General features: G+C 40.6%; 1 protein-coding gene across 26 annotated transcripts in view; it reads left to right on the forward strand.

Annotated features, from left to right (window-relative positions):
- Positions 1-19,916, forward strand: part of ANKRD55 (ankyrin repeat domain 55) — a 496,355-nt gene that overhangs the window by 296,893 nt on the left and 179,546 nt on the right. For 12 of the 26 annotated variants that reach the window (XM_073905461.1, XM_073905462.1, XM_073905453.1 and 9 more), the window contains 2 exons: positions 5,360-5,609; positions 7,742-7,853. The exons of 6 other annotated variants lie outside the window; for them this stretch is intronic. The gene's annotated coding sequence lies outside the window, so the exon portion shown is untranslated. Of the gene's footprint in view, positions 1-5,359; positions 5,610-7,741; positions 7,854-10,949; positions 11,118-19,916 lie in introns of those variants that run through there. 8 more of the 26 variants (XM_025892425.2, XM_073905459.1, XM_025892434.2 and 5 more) reach the window with 4 other exon arrangements.

Genomic DNA, 19,916 nt, shown 5'->3' on the forward strand with positions numbered 1-19,916 from the left:
GAGGTCAACTCCTGGCCTCTTCATTGAATAGCCTTACTATCTGCACCTTTTTCCCTCATCTGCAAAATTGGGATGATAATAGTATCTCATGGGGGCTGAGAATAGTGCCTGGCCTGATTTGCCAAATTAAAGCAACAGTTTATCCTGAGATGATGAGGACTAATGCTAAAATGATGTCAGTGGGAAAGAAAGGAAAGGCCAATAGCAAGAGATGTTTCTCAGGTGTATTTAAAAGGCTTGTCAAATGACTGGATTGGGGTGGGTGAGGAATAGAACAGGAAGGAAAAGGTCAAGAATGGCAATCGTGTTTTTAACTTGAGAAACCCTAGATGGTAGGGCCTGTGGTTGAGGTCAGAATATAGAAGGTGGAGATCTATTTCTGTCATGTTGTGTTTAAGGTTCCCACATACCAACCAGGTAGAGGCCTCTGTTAGAAATTAGTAATAAGAGGGTGCCTGGGTGGCTCAGTTGGTTAAGCGACTGCCTTCGGCTCAGGTCATGACCCTGGAGTCCCGGGATCGAGTCCCGCATCGGGCTCCCTGCTCAGCGGGGAGTCTGCTTCTCCCTCTGACCCTCCCCCCTCTCATGCTCTCTCTCTCTCATTCTCGCTCTCTCAAATAAATAAATAAAATCTTAAAAAAAAAGAAATTAGTAATAAGAGTTTTGGAGTTTGAGAAATAATAAAAATAATAAACACAGCTGTCAGTACAGAAATGGTCATTGAAGTCAAAAAGGAACTTTAAAATGTGAGTATGTAGAGCAGGTTTTCTCAGCTTTGGTGCCGTTAACGTTTTGAGGTGGCTAGTTCTTTGGAGTGCTGGGGGGTGGGGGGCTAGCCTGTACATTCCAGGATGTTGAGCTATATCCCTCACCTCCACCCACTAGATGTCAATGGCTCTTTACCCCTTTGTCAACAAACAAGGATGTCTCCAGATATCACCAAAAGCCCTCCCCCATCCCCAGGGCAGGGAAGGTGGTGGAGACTGGTCCCTTGTTGAGAACCTCCGGTGCGCAATAATGATGGTGGAGGGGGAAACTCGGGCAAATTATGTTCAGTTTCTGAATACATTAATTGCAAATAATCGTAGAAGTAACATAGATATTGTCGTAAGAGGCATTCTGAAGCAGTCAAATGCTGAGCAAATGGTCCTTATTATGATTAGCCAAAGTTGAAAAAATCCATGTGTGTTATAGGTGAAACGGTGGGATTTGGGGGAGCCTTTCTTGTTATAGGAGTGGTTTGGGTCACTACAAAGAATATTCATCCATCTTCCCTAGTGTGGGCAGTTCCTCCTCACCTCACACACATGCTCAATTTCAGGTGGCGAAGCCAAGGCTCCAAATCCTAAATCGCCCTTAGCCAAGGCTGCACTGGCCGTTTAGCTGGATGAAGTATTTTAAGTCCCTCTTGCATTCTCAGCTTTCAATTCTTTCTGCTCCTCCTGTATCCCCAGTAGGGCAAACTGATGCTAATGTCAGACAGCATGTCCGCGGCGATTCATGAATCATGGTTGTCATAGTTGCTGAACATGAGATTTGTGATATCATATATCTTGGTGTTACTAGGAAATATTTTAAAAAGGCAAACAAAAACAAAGTCAGACCCTGGGTCCTGGTTTTCAACAGCAATAAGTAATTCCCTGTATTCTCTTTCACACTGGGCCCTTTTCCACATATAGTTCAGCTATATCTCAAAGGAGGGGCCTTAAGGACCAAATGGCTCCTGTAAATCAAGGAACTACCTGTAGAAAATGGCATAATCTCTATCTAGAAACTATTCCCCACAGCCTTTTGCCTTGGAGAATAATCATTAGTGAAGCTGGAACATTGCTCTTCTTATTTTAAATCCGTTTCTCCTCTTGGATGTACCTGAAAGTTGTTGGTCTTTTTGTGTGTTTTTTGTTTGTCTCTTTATTTTTCTCCCCCCACTTCCCAACCAAATAATCTCAAGGAGCAGAGATATACTGCCTGGAACTGAGAGTCACTGTTCACTCAACCAACAAAATCTGGCCTCCAGCTAAGGTCGAAGGCAACTGGCTGTGAGTGCCTCAACCTGTTGAACCTGCAAAGGCCCCACCTCCCACACCACTGGCCATCGCATGGAAAATTCCTGGGCACAGAAGGGTCAGCCTACGGACAAGGAATCAGCCAGCCATGCTCCTCTGGGCACAAGGACCTTGGCGTCTGGCCAACCACTGTCATTAAAAGTGGGGGCTTTTATGTTAGTTTTTCTTAAGTTCATGTTTCGGGCAGCTTTTTATTATGATGTGATTTTTTTTTTTCCCCAAGGCCAGGCCTCCACCCTCACATCTTTGGTGGAATGTGTTAATAATTTGCTCTAGGGAGATGAAAGCCTCTTTGATACAAGTAGAATAAACACATGGAACACTGCTCAAAGGTCTAATTTCCACAATAGGAGCCCAGTTTGGGGACTGAGAATTGGACAGAGAGAACAGTCTCATTTCTGAATCACTTTTCTCCCCCAGTGTCCCTCCTTTGCCTCTGCGGCTCTTTCCTGACTTGTCCAGCTTAGGACAATGCCGGCCTGTGCTCGAGGACTCTTCAGACAGTCGGCAGCCAACAAAGGCCATCACTAACTGTTGTGGTAAATCCCTACACAAGTCCTGAAACAGACTGTAAAGGCAATTTCCTTCTGCATGGGGTTACTTTGTGTGAGCCAAGGATCTTTCTAAGTGCTAAATTAAGACTTGCTTCATGAAATCATAACATATTAGAGTGGAAAAGACATCACTGAGTCCAACCTCTTCATTTTATAGATGAGGATGTGAATGCCCAGGAAGATTACATGACTTGTCTAGAATCACACAGGTCTTCCAAATCCCAGCACGGCTTGTCCTCAAGACTTGTGCTGTTATAATCCCATGGTTCCCAAGGACGGGGCAGAAGTCAAAACAAACAAACAAACAAACAAAAACCCTTTTCAGGATTTCTCTAACTGCCTCTTTCTGTGCCCATCACCATTCTGAGGTGCTTCTCCCACCAAACTCTGGACACCACCTCAGGAGCCCATGAGCTCTCTAGAATCTCACTCAGTTGCTTGATCTCGGTGGTCTGGCATGCTGGAGGTGTCTTCCTCGTGGTTCTCCAAAGCCTGCATCCTACCCCCTCAAGTCCCTGTTTTCTGAAGCCAAATGAATTCCCCAAAAGCCATCCCAGCAGATAGTGAGTCAATGCACTACGCATCTCAGACCCCAGGCAATTCATAGAAATTCCTCTCCATTCATAGAAATTCATCTGAACATCCTGAAGCCAGCCTGGAGAAGGCTTGAACATGGCTGTGGTTAGTATGTCTTGGTGACCTTTGTACTTGAGCCTCTTTGAAGTTTTGTTTTGATATTCACTCATTGGTAGGTTTGAGCACTTCAGAGGAGTTGGTTTGAGGGCAACTCATAGTCTGGTGGAGAGTCCCAGTTAAGGTTTCCAGAGGCCAAGGTCCAGGAAATGCTATCAACTATGCTTGACCTTATGAAGCTATGTAACCTCCCTGTGCTCTGCCTTCCCAACTATAAAATGGGGTTAAAACCTGCTCTAGGGGCGCCTGGGTGGCTCATTCGTTAAGCATCTGCCTTCGGCTCAAGTCATGATCCCAGGGTCCTGGGATTGAGCCCCACGTCGGGCTCCCTGCTCGGCGGGAAGCCTGCGTCTCCCTCTCCCGCTCCCCCTGCTTGTGTTCCCTCTCTCGCTGTGTCTCTCTCTGTCAAATAAAGAAATAAAAAATAAATAAATAAATGAATAAATCTTTAAAACCTGCTCTAACAATTCTCAGGATTGATGTGAATCTAATTATACAATAGATATTAAAGTACTTCTTTCAGCAACTGGATAGAAAAGAGTCTTATTATTTATGGTGGGCTATTTTTCATCTAATAATCTTATGGATTCATAAGCAATGGATAAACAGTCTTACTTATGGTGCCTATTTCATTAATGGCAGACACCTACTTTAAGCTTCATTCCATGCAGCATGAATTCATGTGTTTTTCTACATTATTATGATGACTTTTCTATGCAAAGGTCTGCAAGACTTTTTTTTTCCTGAGGCACCCAAATATCCACTTTTCGGCCACTTTGATCCAAAGGTTATTCCATCATTTCCTTTCCAAAGCTTGAGACATGACAGGAATCCTCTTTTCATCCAAATTTTGTAGCTTTGATCTTCATTATCTTAACATTCAAAATATATAGATTTTTTTAATCATCAAAGTCATAAAATGTGTTTTGGCCCAGACACCTCAAGAGATTGAGTTTACTTACTCAGTTTCTCTGTCAGATTTTTCCTCTGTAGCCGTCTCCCTGAGTGTCCTGAGGCCACATTCCTCAGCGACGTCCTCCTCCTCAACTGCTGTCTTCCTTATCCCTCTCCCTCAAGGCTGTGCTCTTAGTCCTTTCTAGAACACAGAGGTCAAGGATTATTTGAGAAAAAAATCCCACTTATGGGCCAATTGTTTAATTCTTTATGGCTTCATTTCATCTCAAAAACAGCAATTACTTTGTGTTTCTAAATTGATACCCTTTCCAAAGTTGCAATGTCCCTGAGAAAAATTAGCAGTGCTCTTAATCCACTGGGACTTAGTGGCCTCTTGACCCCTAATACTTGGCAGCCATGACAGTTTGAAACTTCTTACTGAAATCAGCTCCTTGACCATTTATGTTCAACAAAATAGTAATACTTTTTATTCTGTCCCCGAATCATACCCTTGCTACATGTGCTTTGAGAATAAACTTCCTTCCTCAGTTACCCCCGTGGAGAAATGACCCACAACATGCTGCTCTTCAGAGCCTCAGAAACCTAGGTGCTGAGGTGCCAAATAGGTAGGGAGAACAAAAGTAAGTCACCAAGAATGCACCAGAAAGAGAGACAGGTAGCTTCTCTTGACCCAGCTGTGGAGTTGCCTCTGAAGCACTGGGAAAACCCGTCATTTGTTCGTGTGTGCTGCCTCTACCTACGCTGTGTACTCCAAGCTGCTAAGCAAAACGGTGTGTGGTTTCTAAATCCAACTCAGTGAACCTCAGGCTCCCGATTAGCTTGAGATTAATTAGGGATGTCCCACAGAAACAGAGAAATCCCACTGACCTCCAAAGAGGGTGTGTGAATTCATTCTTGCCTTTTAGCTTGCTTAAAAGAGACAAAGCGTTCTGTAAAATGTTAACAAGGTCCAGCCTTGGGGATTTACAACTGTTTACCCCGAACTGTTGCTCCCGCTGCTAGTATGTCTTGTCCCTTGCCCAAGTCCTGCCCTTGTCTCATCCTCCCCTGACCTGATACAATACAAGAATGTCAATATGATGACCCTAATAATGGTCCCTTTGTGTTCATATCATTGCTTTTCACCCAAAGATCCTTCAGCACATAAACTCACAAAGCCAGGATCCCACTGACATCTGTATCAGCCTGCCGTGCTTCTGGAACGTGGAACACAGGCTTGTTAATTCATATGAGACTGATGATAGACTACATTTTTCCCGCGTGTGGCACTGCAGGAGTTAAGTGATTAGTGTGAGACCAGAGAGGGAATAAATTGTGGCAGAATTCAGCCTGTTTCACAGTAAGCTCTGTCTGTGGAGTTATCTTCAGAAGTCACCCTCTGGTAAGCACCAGATAAATTCTGTTGATACTCACTATTAATTGATAACTAGCTGGGACTTTCCACTACAAGAAAATGGTAAAACAATAGCATTCCTTTGACCTGTACTTTTCTTCTGAATCAAATTAACTCTGGGGCCAGCCCTTCGAGGCAGTCAAGTGCCTTCATTTGTTCAATATGAATTTATTAAGTATCTGCTTCCTTTAGGGCCTCATATATGGGCAAACAAAAGTACCTTCTTGCAAGAAACTAGGTGTCTCACTGGAAAGAGAAAAGATCCAAATGTGGAAATAATAGTTCCAGGCAGTACACAATTAAATGCCAAAACTGGTCGCTCACTTAATGGGTGCCGCGGGGTCCCCAAGAGAGAAGAATGAACGGGAGACAAAGAGGTCTGGGAAAATTCACAGAAGAGTAGACACATTTCTGGGATTTAATGAACGATTAAAACTTACACAGTGAGCTGGGGAACAGACCAGTGTTCTAGGCAGGAAGCACTACTGAACATACCGCGTCTTTACAACCGCCTAAACAAAATTTGGGTAAGGTGAAACAGAAGAGACAGAGCCTAGTAGTGGGGGTCACCTGACTGCTGGCCTGTGGCCAGGGAACTGGTGATCTGGTCTCGCTCTCAAGTTGGTCAGGGCCTGGTGCACTCCAAGGCTGAGCCACACTCTCCTCAGCAAGCCGTGCCTACCAACCCAAGGCCCTCTGAGTCCCTGTAGCATCTCCCATCCAAACCTAGCCGCTGCTTCATCATCCTTCATGTCGCCACAGAGGGCCCCAGGAGGTTCACAGGCTTTTCCCACAGAAACCAGGGCACAAAACCTCAGGGCCTCCACTGCCTGAGTACTTTTATACTGCAGACTGGTTTAGTGGCAGCTGGAAAGTTAGTTTCTTTCTGGGATCCTAAGAAAGTGAAAGCCAGCTTTCTTTGCCATCAGCCCTCCCTCTACCTATTCAAATACCTCCTAGGCCACAAAGGCTTTTTTTTATCTGACTCTTCCCTGCCCCCAACCCCTGTCAGGAGCAGGACTCTTCCCCTGCATCCTATCACTCTCCCACCATAAAACAGCAAATTCATGGCCTTATGGTCCTGGAAGAATGATTCTTTTCTACCCCATGGGAAGAACCAATAGAGTGTCTGAATCTTGGTTTCTTAAAGGAGAAAGATAACTTGTTTTCTTGAAAATCTACTCTCAAGACAGTAGCCTTAAAAATAAGTTCTATTTTGGACACCAGCAGCTGACTATTACCGGAGTTTTTATAATTGGAAAAGTCTTATTTTTTTTTTTTATCCAGCTCCTCCCATTTCATCACTCCCCCGCTGAGGCCCACTTACAAAGATACCACCACTTTTGAGCATGCCTAGTCAAAAGGAGAAAATAAAGAAGTCCAAAAGCAAGAAAATAGCACATTCGCATTTTCCAAAGTTTTAAATGACATATGGAAGGAAAGTTAACAAGATTTCTTAAACTAATCCAGCCCCAGTGAGATTTCTGACACACGGAAACTTGGTCTACCTAGTCATCCAAACACCTAAGTGTTTGTTTTCTGTAACATGAAAGCTACATAGGAAATTATGCAAACCATTTGGAAAGAACATGTTCCTTCAGCAGAATGGGCCCTTTCCTTTCCAGATCTAACTTTTGCTTTTAGGTAACTTGTTTATGTTCCAAAATACCTTCAGTGTTAGGAGCACAATAGCCATCAAGACTTATTTTTAGATAGCACCACCCTATATTCTGAGACTCTTTTCACTCTGCTTTACCAAGAGATCTTATCTATTACATTTAATCTGTCCACAGACTACACAAACACCTGATTCACAGCCCTTTGGCAATTACTGGTCTAGTGGTGACCACAATCTATAGAAAATTTTAATGAATCATAATTGAGTCTCTGAAATATGTAGGCCTCTACATAAAATTCAGTTCAGACTAATCAACTGCCATGGGTTGAACTGTGTCCCCCACAGAATTCTTATGTTGAAGTCCTAACTCCCAATGCGACTGTAGTTGGAGATAAAGCTTTTAGGATGTAATTAAGGTTAAATGAGGTCATAAGGGTAGGGGTCCTATTCTGATAAGATTGGTAGCCTTACAAGGCTCTCCTTCCTCTCTTTCACATGTAAGAAGGAAAGGCCCTGTGAGAACACGGTGAGAAGGCAGCCATCTACAAACGAGGAAGAAAGCCCTCACCAGACCCTGCTAGAACCTTGATTTGAACTTTCCAGCGTCTAGAACTGTGAATAAATAAATTTACGTTGCTTAAGCCATCCAGCCTGTGGTATTCTGTGGCAGCCAGACTAATACACTAATCAACACGCAGGATAAGAAAGTTTGTTCAGGACAGAAAGAAGAAAGGAAGGAAGGAAGGAAGGAAGGAAGGAAGGAAGGAAGGAAGGAAGGAAGGAAGAAAGAGAGAGAAAGTTTTATTCAGCATCATCTTCAAAAATGGTCTTAAATACCATATTAGAAGTGTGTGTGTGTGTGTGTGTGTGTGTGTGTAGAGAAGATATTTTATTTTGCTCTGAAGTATGCTCCTGGATTTGTAAACATGTTTACTGAGAGTAAACTGTCGGTGGTTTCTGCATGTTTATTTTGACTGACTGTCGGAACACAGCAGTTTCTGGAATAGAGCTGGGGAGTACGTACTAGCCTAGTATCAAGTGTTGCTACAGCTTTTTTGCAAATCATCTCTATGGACTTTAGATAATTTGGGTTAAAATATAAGGAATACTGTGGGTTACTCTTAGGATGTTGATAGTAAAGAGGCTCATTCATTTATTTTAAAAAGAAAGAGGTAACAATTGGGGCAATTAGAAAGGGAGTTCTCCTTTCCTTGTTTCTAGTTTTTAAAAAAAGCGTGTATACGGTTGTACGTTTAGTTGGAACTAATACCTTTAGCTGCTTTACCTCTAGTAAGCCTCACAACAACCTGAGGAGGCAGATGCTATGCTGCCTCTGCCACTTACTATTCACATGACCTTAGGCAAGTACTTTAAACTGGTTTTGCCTCAGGTTCCACACTTGGAAAATGGGGACAATATTAATACCTTTCTGTAAGGTTGTTGCGAAGATTACATGCAGTAATATATGTAAAGTCTATAGAACAATATCTGGTATAGAGTATCAGCTCAATCAGTGGTAGGCATGTCAGCATTATCATTACTATTATTTTTATTATAATGGTTATGTTATAGATCTGAAAGAGAAGTCTCAGAGCAATCAAGGGTCCTGCCTGAAATCACGTAGCTAGTAGATGACAGATCCAAGGTTCAAATCCAGATCCATCTGATGTCCAAGTCCGTGCTCCACATCGCCCACCACCTTACCCGGTCTCCAGCCAACTGGACATGGGCACTGTGCTCTTTCTTACGAACACAGAGCTGAAGAATACTCAGTTGACTAGAACTCTTGTCTTATTCAGCAGAGGAGTCCTTGCTTATTGGACAAGAGCTGGACCTTTCCTTTCAGGGGTCAGCAGCTTGGGTCACTGCCTCAGAGCAGCAGTGCAGAGCTGCCTTAATCTTTCTCTGTCTGGCTTGCCCCCTCCCTTCTCCTCACCCCACCTCCTGGATGCTGATAAATCAAAGCAATAGCAACAAAATGGAAAGACTAAATACACATTTCTTTAAGGATCATATGAGAGGGGATTTTTCTTTTTCATTAAACATTTGATAACGACATCTTAGGCTTTTTGATGTTACTTTCCCATATTTTGGACTGGATGAAAGTATGTGACTCATAGAAATGACCATGGGAGGAAAAGCAAATGAGTCACCTTGCCCAGCCCATCTGGAGCTTCCCGTGGCCATGCCCCTGGGAGCAGCATCCCTGAGGGCCAATCCAGCCAGCACTCCTCATGCAGCAGTGGGGGCTGCATAGGACAAGGGTTTCTTCCGGAGACATTGGAATCTCAGAAAAGGAGTGAGTCAGGGAAAGTTAAACATCAGAGCCTGAAGGAGTTACCCTGTAACTTTTCCAAAAAACATTTACTGCTGTCAGCTTAGGGGTTTCTTGTCCATGTTTCATCACTTCCAATTCCCAGGTACACCCCCACGGCAGAACTCTCTCTCCTCAGTGCCATACACACTTCAAAGAGTTGCCGTCCATGGTACCCTCCTGCCCTTTTGAGCAAGCTCAAGGCACTTAGATTTGTGTATCTTTCCAACAGATAAATCTCTGTTCCCTTTATTGTTTTTATTGCTCTTTTGGAATCTGTCCAGCATGTATCCTTCTGGTACCAAAGTGCCCTGGTTAAGCCCACACTCCTGGCCTCGGTGTCTGGGAGTTGCAGAGAGAATTGCTACATCCCTCAGCCCACTTTGCCTCAGGTCTTTTGAAACTTCCTCCTTTTAGTCATCTAGTGAGGGAACCACATTTAAAAACCTAAGCTGCTGTCCATTTTTGTGCAACCTGAGTCTCTCTCTTGGTGTGCTGTTTCTCTACGTTCATGCCTTGTTTTTCTCAGTTCCAGCTTTCATGCCTGGGAGACCTTGAACTTGAACTCCTGCAGCCCCAATTATTTAGCTTATGGACTTTGGGCAAGTTGATCAGTCTGTCTGAGCCTTAGTTTCCTCATCTGGAACAAGAAGATAGTAATTCCGATTTCCTAGCATTGGGTGAGAATTTATAGCTGGGTGAGTTAGGACCATGCTGGTCCTCTCCAGTGGGCTTCTTGCAGCCCACATCATCCAATAACTTATTTTTCTCCAGGGACAATTCCCCTTGATAGTCACTCAAGGTGATTTTTTAAAAAAAATTTCTACTCATTTTCTCTCAGAAGAGATATTTTATTCTGTCTTTACCAGGATTTGTGATTATGCTATTTCTTTATTCCCTGATACCAACGGCTGACTTAAGTCTCAAATTGAACCAGTAGCTTATTCCTTTCACCCAAATCAAGAATAAAAATGAAAAATAATGTCAATTCTTTTGTCGGTGTTTTTACAAATCCACTTCAGACTTCTCTCTCAGAGAATTTATGCAACTTCTATATAAATGCAGACATGTGAATTGAAAAAGCAATAAAAAAGCTGCCATTACATGCACAAGTAAATTTACCAGGAACATTAAAACCCTCAGGTGACTTAAAAAATAATTCTTTAATCTCTGCTCAGTTAAGAAAAAAGCAAACAAAAGATATAAAGCTCTCACTATAATGTTGTACTTTCATTTTGTGAGTGTTAATTTGCCTTAGGGATGTTGATTTTTTTTTCACCTGTCCAGGGTATTAAGAGATAATTTCTTTGTAGACAATTTGCCTGATTTTAAGTGTGATAATCTATTTCCTTCTTTTTAAAATGACAGACTTCCAACACTCAACTCTTAGATATTTGTGCAGAGTTCTCCAAAGAAACAAAGCAGTTATAACTATCATTTAAAATTCACCCAACAATCTCCCCTTCCAAGTAGGTTAATATTCCCAATGTCAACTGTGGAACAATTTCAAATTCAACTAAAAGAAACACAAAGGAGCTGTATTGGGATCTCTCTTTTATTTAAGGTGGGTTTGGTTTTGTTTTGTTTAATTTTGTTTTTATAGCTACACACCAAATCTACCCTACCTCACTCCCTTCCCCCAAATAGCAATGGTCAACAACCCTAAAGTAGGTTATATTTCTGTAAACTGTTCTGCTATCAACCCAACGACCGTCCTGTTGCTTGAGGGCTGCTTTTCTGTAAAGTGCTCTTAGTCCATAAAAACGATTTTAAGATTACAAGCCCAGCAAGCATTAATCCTAGGAAGAAATAGGAAAGCAAAGTTTTCACATTCAACAGCCAGTGTTCTGGATAGATTATCATCCCTATTCAGACTATGAATTATGACTAAACAAATGATTAGGCTAAAAATAAAATATGTATCTCAATTCTTTCATAATTAGACCATTACTTCTGTGAAGAAAGGGAGTTTCAGATAGAATTGGCTAGTAGTTTTCACCATGTTTAAAGTACAGTCTAACAACTGCTGACCCAAATCCATCTATTGAAGTCAATTGTTGTTATTAACATATTAATGACAAGATATAAAATATCGAAAAGATTAAATCATTATGCAGACCAGAGAAAGCAGGTGTAAGCCCCTTTGGAGGCCAGGCAGCTGAGTGAGTGAAACAGGCTGGAGGGTGAACTGGAGAGCTGGCCTCTGGGTAAGGGGACAGCTGTTACTTCATCCAGCGATTTCACGTCAAGTGGAAATGCAGGTCCTTCTGATTTTTTGAAGAACCACAAAATAAGAGATTTTTTTTTTTTTTAGTGTGAACTCTGCTTATATTCAAATTTTTAAGCTAATTTGAATTTTTAAAGGATTCACTACCAGCCCAAAGGAACCAGAGCTGGGGATAACATTCAGCTTCCGTGCTGCTAATATGTGATGTTTAATTTAAATTATATGGCAGACACTGGCTGGTTGCTGACTAAACTTGTTTCCTCTCCTTTCTGAGCACACAGCTAAATTCTATTTCTCAGTCTCCCTTACAGTCAGCCCAAAAGAATGTGGGTGGACGCAATGGCCATCTCTACCAGGCTCTATCCTCCACTCCCTCCCTTTCCTCCCTTCTCTGCCAGCCCAATGCAGAGGACCCAGGATGAGCCCAGAGTCCCAGATGTAAGGACTCCAAACGCCCTCGTGGAGGAGACCCTCCCTCCCCATTCCTCCTACTCAGAGAGCCTTGCATTGGACTGTAAGAGCAAGAAATAAACCTTTTTAAAAACCCTTGCAATGTTGGGGTTTTTACAACATTTAGCTGATCTTGATGAACACAGTTTAAGAATTTCTCCATTATGTGTCAATAGCCCAATTGGACCTTTAAGCAGTGAAACCTCAAAAATGAAACTTTTTTCATGCTGAAGATGTACATGAAAAAATAATGCTAATATTTTAAGCCCACTTTGTTTTTTTGAGATCACAAATGGGAGTATGTTTTTATAACAAAACTGCTTCCATTAAGAAGCTTTACTGGTAGACATAATAAGCCTTCTCTCTGGATAAAATGCTCTTACAGCAAAGACAGGGTGAGTTAGAGATGACTGCATTCCGCAACCATATCCTCAAGCCCTTTTCTTCTTCAGGTTATCTTTCACATTTTTGGCTGACCTAAAATCCTATCACTTTTTGAATAGCCTGAATAGCCATGTGTTGAGTAGAAATTATAGTGCTTCCTCCCTCCCTCTCTTACACTTAGTTTTTCTGTCTCCACCTACATAACTCCTATTTTTAGCATTCACCCCAGAGAGAAATACTAATGCATTAGAATGTTTTAACTATTCCTATTTAAAATCATTTCTTCTTTTGGAAACTTGAGCAATTTCTAAATCAGTAAAGAATGCATAGATAGCAAATAGGGAAAATATTGCAGAATGCAGTTTTATGACCCCTCTGCTTCATTCTCAGGATGAAGAATTCCATTCTCAACAACCCATTGGAACATAGTAAATTTTTTTTAAACATACTTTTATTTCTTTTAAAGAATTTATTTATTTATTTGACAGAGAGAGACAACGAGAGAGGGAACCCAAGCAGGAGGAGTGGGAGAGGGAGAAGCAGGCTTCCCGCGGAGCAAGGAGCCCGATGCTGGGCTCGATCCCAGGACCCTGGGATCATGACCTGAGCCAAAGGCAGACGCTTAACGACTGAGCCACCCAGGCGCCCCATAGTAAAATTTTTTAAAAATAGCAAAGTAGCCTTTGTAATGATGATAGACATTTTCTTTTTTTAAAAAATTAATTCATTTATTTGAGAGAGAGAGGGAAAGCACCAGGAGCCCGTATGAGCAAAGGGAGGGCCAGAGGGAGAGAGAGAATCTCAAGGAGACTCCCTGCTGAGCAGCAAGCCCAAGGAGCCCAACATGGAGCTCCATTTCAGGACCCTGAGATCATGACCTGAGCCGAAATCAAGAGTCAGACGCTCAACCAACTGAGCCACCCAGGTGCCTCAATGATAGACATTTTCAAATGAATTAGTGCACTGGACATATACATATATATCTAAATAAAATACTTGCAGAATCAGAAAGTAAAGTTTAAAACTCAGTAGTGATATAGCCTGTGATTAGATTGGGCACCAAATGGGATATTAAGAGAGCAGTATAGAGCAGTAATAATCTTCTTATAATCACCATAAGTCAGACCCTTGGTAGAATGCCACATCCAATTGTGGTTCATAGTGCAGAAGAAAATGCAGTACTTGGTGAAAATTTAGAGGAGGATCACAAATCTGATTAAGAGAATGATAACAACATATACCCAGAGAAAGAAAACTTAAGCCACAGTTTCTAAGTATATGAAGGGCTTTCCTTCCTTTCTTTGGAGAGGGGGAATAACATACAAGAAAAAATGGACACAGAAGGTACACAGATGGCCAATAGACATCAGAAAGGATGCTTATTACCATCACTAATCATCAGAGAAATGCAAATCAAAACCACAGTGAGACATCACCTCACACCCATCAGAATGGCTAAAATCAAAAAGACAAGAAATAATAAGTGTTGGTGAGGATGTAGTGATGTAGGAACCCTCATATGCTGTTGGTGGGAATGTAAATTGATACAGCCACTATGGAAGACAGTATGGAGGTTCCTAAAAAAAGGGAAAAAAAATACCATATGATCCAATAATTTCACCATGGGGTATTTACTCAAAAAAACCAAAAACACTAAATCAAAAAGATACATGCACCCTTACATTTATTACAGCATTATTTATATAGTCAAGGTATGGAAGCAACCTAAGTTTCTATCAGTAGACAAAGGGACAAGGAAAATATGGTGTATACACACACACACACACACACACACACACACACACAGTAGAATATGACACAGCCAGAAAAAAAGGATGAGACCTTGTTATTTGTAACAATATGGATGGACCTAGTGGGTATTATGCTAAGTGAAATAAGTCAGACAGAGAAAGACAAATACTTTTGTCTTCACTTTTATGTGGAATCTAAAAAACAAAAGAAATGAATAAACAATCAAAAAGCAGAATCAGACCTATAAATACAGAGAACAAATTGATGATTGTTAGAGGGAAAAGGGGTTGAAGGATGGGCAAAATGGGTGAAGTGGAGTGGAAGATACAGGCTTCTGGTTATAGAATGAGTAAGTCACGGGTATAAAAGGCACAGCATAGGGAATATAGTCAATGATATTGTAATACTGTTGTATGGTGTCAGATGATAGCTATGCTTTTGGTAAGTACAGCATCATAACATATGGAGAAATTGAATCACTGTGTTGTACACCTGAAACCAATGTAACATTGTGTGTCAACTATATTCAAATAAAAAAAATTAAAAAAAATTTTTAAGTAGGCTCCACCCCCAATGTGGAGCCCAACATAGGGCTTAATCTAACAACCCTAAGATCAAGTTCTGAGCTGAGATCAAGAGTTGGACACTTAACCAACTGAGCCACCCAGGTGCCCCCAATAAGAATTAAAAAAAAAAAAAAGAAAGAAAGAAAAAAAGAAAAATGGACTCAATTTCCACTTTTTGGAGACTTGAGTTAGACAGTGGGCCAGACAGTGTTGGGGGAGCATTCGTGTAGCATTCTTGCCCACATCTGAAGAGTATATCTCTACTAATGTTATTGTACTGTTCTCTGCTCCTCATGCTGCCCACTGCCTAATTTAGATTACTGTCTGTTTCTTTTAGGGATATGCCCCTCTCCCAAATTTGTAGGCATCATGAAAAGTGAGTTGCCTCCTCATCTCTTCAGTATTGACTCCGAGGTGGGCAGAACTGATAACCGAGACCTGGAAAAAATTAGTGATAATCAAAATATGACAAATATTTTGTGATTCTATTATATTCTTTATTTTGTTTATCATCCCAGTGGATGCCCAGCATGACCTTACAAAGTGGGGCTTCTAAATAAGCACTATCATCCTCATTTTACTGATGAGGAAACGGAAGTATGGAGAGGTTAAGTAATTTGACTTAAGTTATAGACCGAGCAAAGGTAGAGCTGGGAGTTAAAACCAGGCAGTGTGGTTTTAAAATCATTTCATCTTAACTGTGAGACGATATGGACAATGCTACATAATTATTGGGAATGGGAAGCATCAACCATCACTGCATTTTAAGTCACTTGTGAACTAGGCTCATCTCTGCAAGCCAACCTTGAATAAGACATCTGTATGAGATATAGGTGGCTGAATCATGAAAAAATTCGGTTTTTAAGGCATTGTTTGCCAGTCCTTGGACTGGGAAAAATATGAAGAAATGTCTGAGAAGATCTAGATCAGTTCTGGATACTGGGAAATGAGCTGAGGATGACAAAGATCAGAGACAAAGCATGAGACCAAACCAAAACTGAGTATCTTATACATAATTTTGGTACTATCAGGTTAACAAGCAAAGCTTTATAAGTCAGACAATTGTGGGTTTCATTATTTCCTTGATTATTCTGCTTCTGGTTTTCATAGCTTTTAGAAGTCTCTTGCCAATTAAAAAGAAGAAGTTTCATCAATTAACTGGCTTGTTTTGAGGCTAAGGGTTAGAGGACCCTAGATGATGCATGAGGTAAAAGCAATAACAAAAAGAAGGAGGATTTTGGTTTTGCCCACACTTGAACTCTGGAGGGAAGAAAGAAAGAGTAGGTTCATAAGTGGTTATAGCAGAGGAGGTCAATGTGGAAGAATCCCAAGGGGTGGGAGACACTCAAGTCAGGGACTGCTTGACTCAGAAATCATTCCATGAAAAGATTTTCCCTTGGAGTGGCCCTCATGTGTACCAATCTTGGAGGACATTGAGTTTCATGGAGGAAGTTGTTTCCTTTTACCTTCACACATACTCAACTTTTCATCAGAACTGAATATGTCACAAGAGCTGTGGAATGAAGATCATCTCCTTTCCCTGTACAAACCCAGCAAGGAAATAGGTCCTTTCAAGAAGAGACTTCCTTAAAAGTCAAGATCAAGAAGGAGGAGGCTCAAGGTTTAAGAAAAATGCCAATCAGGTGGCAGGGCCCTAACAGTCCAAATTAACTTTAGAATCAGGTGCTATCAGTCCACTAACATTGTCATTTTTCAAGATTGTCAACTTAGGTCTTTTGTATTTCCATACAAATTTTAGAATCAGATTGTCAGTTTTTATATACCAAAAATGTCTGATGGATTTTAGTTGAGATTATGCTAAATCTATAGCTCAGGAGTTGGCAGACTTTTTCTCTAAAGGGTTAGATAGTAAATATTTTAGATTTGGTGGGGTGGGGGTGGGGAGGGCAAAGAAGCCATACAATAGATAAATGAATAGGCATGGCTATGTTCCAATAAAATTTTACTTACAAAAGCAGGCAGCGTTGGCCCATGGCCCATAGTTTTTGACCCGATAGCAGAGGAAAAAATTTTCCTTCTACTTTCCTGGATTCTACATCTGTGGCCCTGAAAAGTAAACTGATACAAGATAGATTAACAACAGAAAAATAAACAAATTTATTAACACGTGTGGTGCATATACATGTGGGAGGAACTCAGTAATGAAAAAATGGAAGGGGTGGTTAGAACGTGGGGTTTAGGTAGAATTTTAACAAAAGAAAATAAATTTTTAGAGAAGTGACAAAACAGGAAAAGGGATTTAGGCATTTAGGGGTGACAAACTGTGCTAAGGTAAAGATACAGAGAAGCTAATGGATGATAAGGGCTAGTTCGTAAGTTTTGTTTGTTTTAGACTGTCCGTGCCATCTCTCTCCAAGGATGAGGTGGTTCTCCTTCCTGGTAAGGAAGGGGGAGGAGGGAATACCTTCACAATGGGAGTTTATGTTTTGTTTTAGGGGGAGGACAGAGAGCTCATCTTGTGTGCTTTTTCTTAATTGCCTTTAGCTCAAAATAATCGTTATGCCAGAGAGGCATATTTTGGAGTGGCATACTCTAAACCTCTTTTTTTCTCTGTTATAGGTCAACTGACAGTGAACAATGTTAAATTTTCCAATCCATAAACATAGTATATCTCTCCTACTGAATTAGGTCTTCCGTATTTCAATTCAGCAATGTTTTGTTGTTTTCAGTGTACAAATATTGCACATTTTTGTCAAATATAGGCACACTTCATGAATTTTTTTGTAAATGGATTCAAATTAACTTCATATCAGTGAAGTTTCTTTCTGTAAAGTCTATTTTAGGGAATATGGGAATTTATAATTTATGCCTTATTGTCAAGAAGAATATTATTACTATTTTTTTTAGTAAGCGATGTTCAAATATGGAACTGGAATAAAATTTAAAATCATTATAAACCAATCTGCCCTTAAAAATCACACTAATTTTTCCCTCTTTGATTTAGTGCTTCTAAATAAAGACTTTAGAAAAGCAACTGAGGAACAGAAAATAATAGAGTTAAAAGTGCAATGAATCTGTTCTCCACAAGTAAACACTTAGGGAGTATAAGAACTGCTGCATATTTTATTTTGAACGGCTGCTTAAAAAAAAAAAAAGATTTACCGTTGTAGTTATATTTTGCTTGGAACAACCTTAAGATGAGTTTGTACGTATGTGCTTCTGGGTGGCCATGAAATTAGGTGTGGGATTAAGATGTTGCCACAAAAAATTCCCAAAGTAAAAAGCCATAAACAATGAAGAGTACTTTATGCTGTATGCGTATGTGTGGTACAGTGGTAAAGAATGTGGGTTTGGACTCAGCGAGCCCTGGTTTCAGTCCTGATTCTGCTACTCTCACTCTCTGATATTTCGGCAAGTCATTTAAGACTTCTAAGTTCCAGCTTCCTCATATATAAGATAAAAACAGTGTTATTACCTACTCCATGAAGTTGTGGTGAATAGTGAATGAGATAATGTGTGAAAAATTCTTAGGTCCAGGAACATAGTAAATGATCAACAAAAGATAGAGACTATTATAATGTTCTTATTTATGAAGATGTTGAAATTGGTGAGATGATGACGACTGTTACAAAACTTATGTATATGACAAATTTGTTCTGACTTCCCCCACCAAAAACCTTAGCAAGCAAGAAAAATATCCGATAAATGTTTTTAGATTTTGGTAGTTGGCTGGAGATGGGTGGGGGTGCAGAGAGATGGGAGAGATTGATGTTGTAGAAGCAAACAAACAGTCATTCTTCCTCCCTGGACTTCAACCTGAGAAAGGAAGGCCTAGAAAAGAGCAATGAAATCCAGTTCTGACACTCCTTTTATTCCATAACAATAGAAAGAAACAGAATCTCTCTTAAGGGTCTTCATTTCTGGTTTTTTGGACCCTAGATCCACTATTCTCTGTTTTATGGCAAAACCAAAAATGAATACTAAGAGTTAAAAAAAAATGCAGCTCATTGGGCTTCTTAGGAATTAGTATTCCCCCAGAGAGAAGTGGTTCACCTTCAGATAAGACCAACAATAAGCCAGTTGTTGATGTCTAGTGCTCAACATACAAAGACTAGAGGTTAAATCTGGAAGAGTTTAGAGAAGTCAATGCAAAAAGCAGTGAACGTGATCATGATTTATGTAGATAAATTTAGCCACTTTTAGTATGAAAAATGGTCTGCCATGCAACATAAACAGTTTTTTGTACAACTACTTTTTAAATACATACATTTATCTTTCATCATATTTTATTACTGCTGCATTTTATTATAAACATTATGAGCAGGATCATTTACAGGAAAAAGAGTCAAGAAAGTAGCACTTACTCATGAGAGGCAGTGATGAAATGCTGATACAAACCTGTGTGTGTGTGTGTGTGTGTGTGTATGTGCAGATTTTCACATCTTTTCTTTTTGTCTGCCTTTGCATGTTCTAGGCTAAGGGATTTCCTCATGTAGAATTTCTATCAGAAATGCTTATTGCTTTCTTCAGAACTCTCAAGAGTTCTTTCCTGAATGAAGTAGTATGCCAACCACCGTGCCTGACACATCTACACATTTATTTAAATTTCCTTTCATTTAATTATGTTCACTTGAGCATCTCTCTAGGAAAGGTAATTTTTGAGGTGCTCATGGCAGGAAAAATCCTTCAGGTTTGAAAGATGACCCTTCTGAGCATGCCATGCCCACGTTGTCTAGGAGTAGCTCTACCTTCTGCTGTTTTCTGCTACCAGCATCATTTCTCTTGATTCCTGGCTGCTGTATACACCTTCCAGAGGTCTTTTACTCTCCTCCAGAAACTTGGGGATTTCCCAAAAGAATCCTGGGTGTTGGCTGTTAATCTGTTCTTTACCCCTACCATTGGCAGTTATTTACTGAATGCCTACTATGTTGGTGGCATTATGCTAAGCACCAAGGATACAATAAGACATATTCGGGGGTGGGGAGGCACACGTGGAATCAACAATATATCATAGTATCAACAA

This window comes from Callorhinus ursinus, unplaced genomic scaffold, assembly GCF_003265705.2.
Source record: "Callorhinus ursinus isolate GAN/ISIS: 27379988/994484 unplaced genomic scaffold, GSC_fseal_2.0 scaffold23, whole genome shotgun sequence".
Taxonomy (NCBI): domain Eukaryota; kingdom Metazoa; phylum Chordata; class Mammalia; order Carnivora; family Otariidae; genus Callorhinus; species Callorhinus ursinus.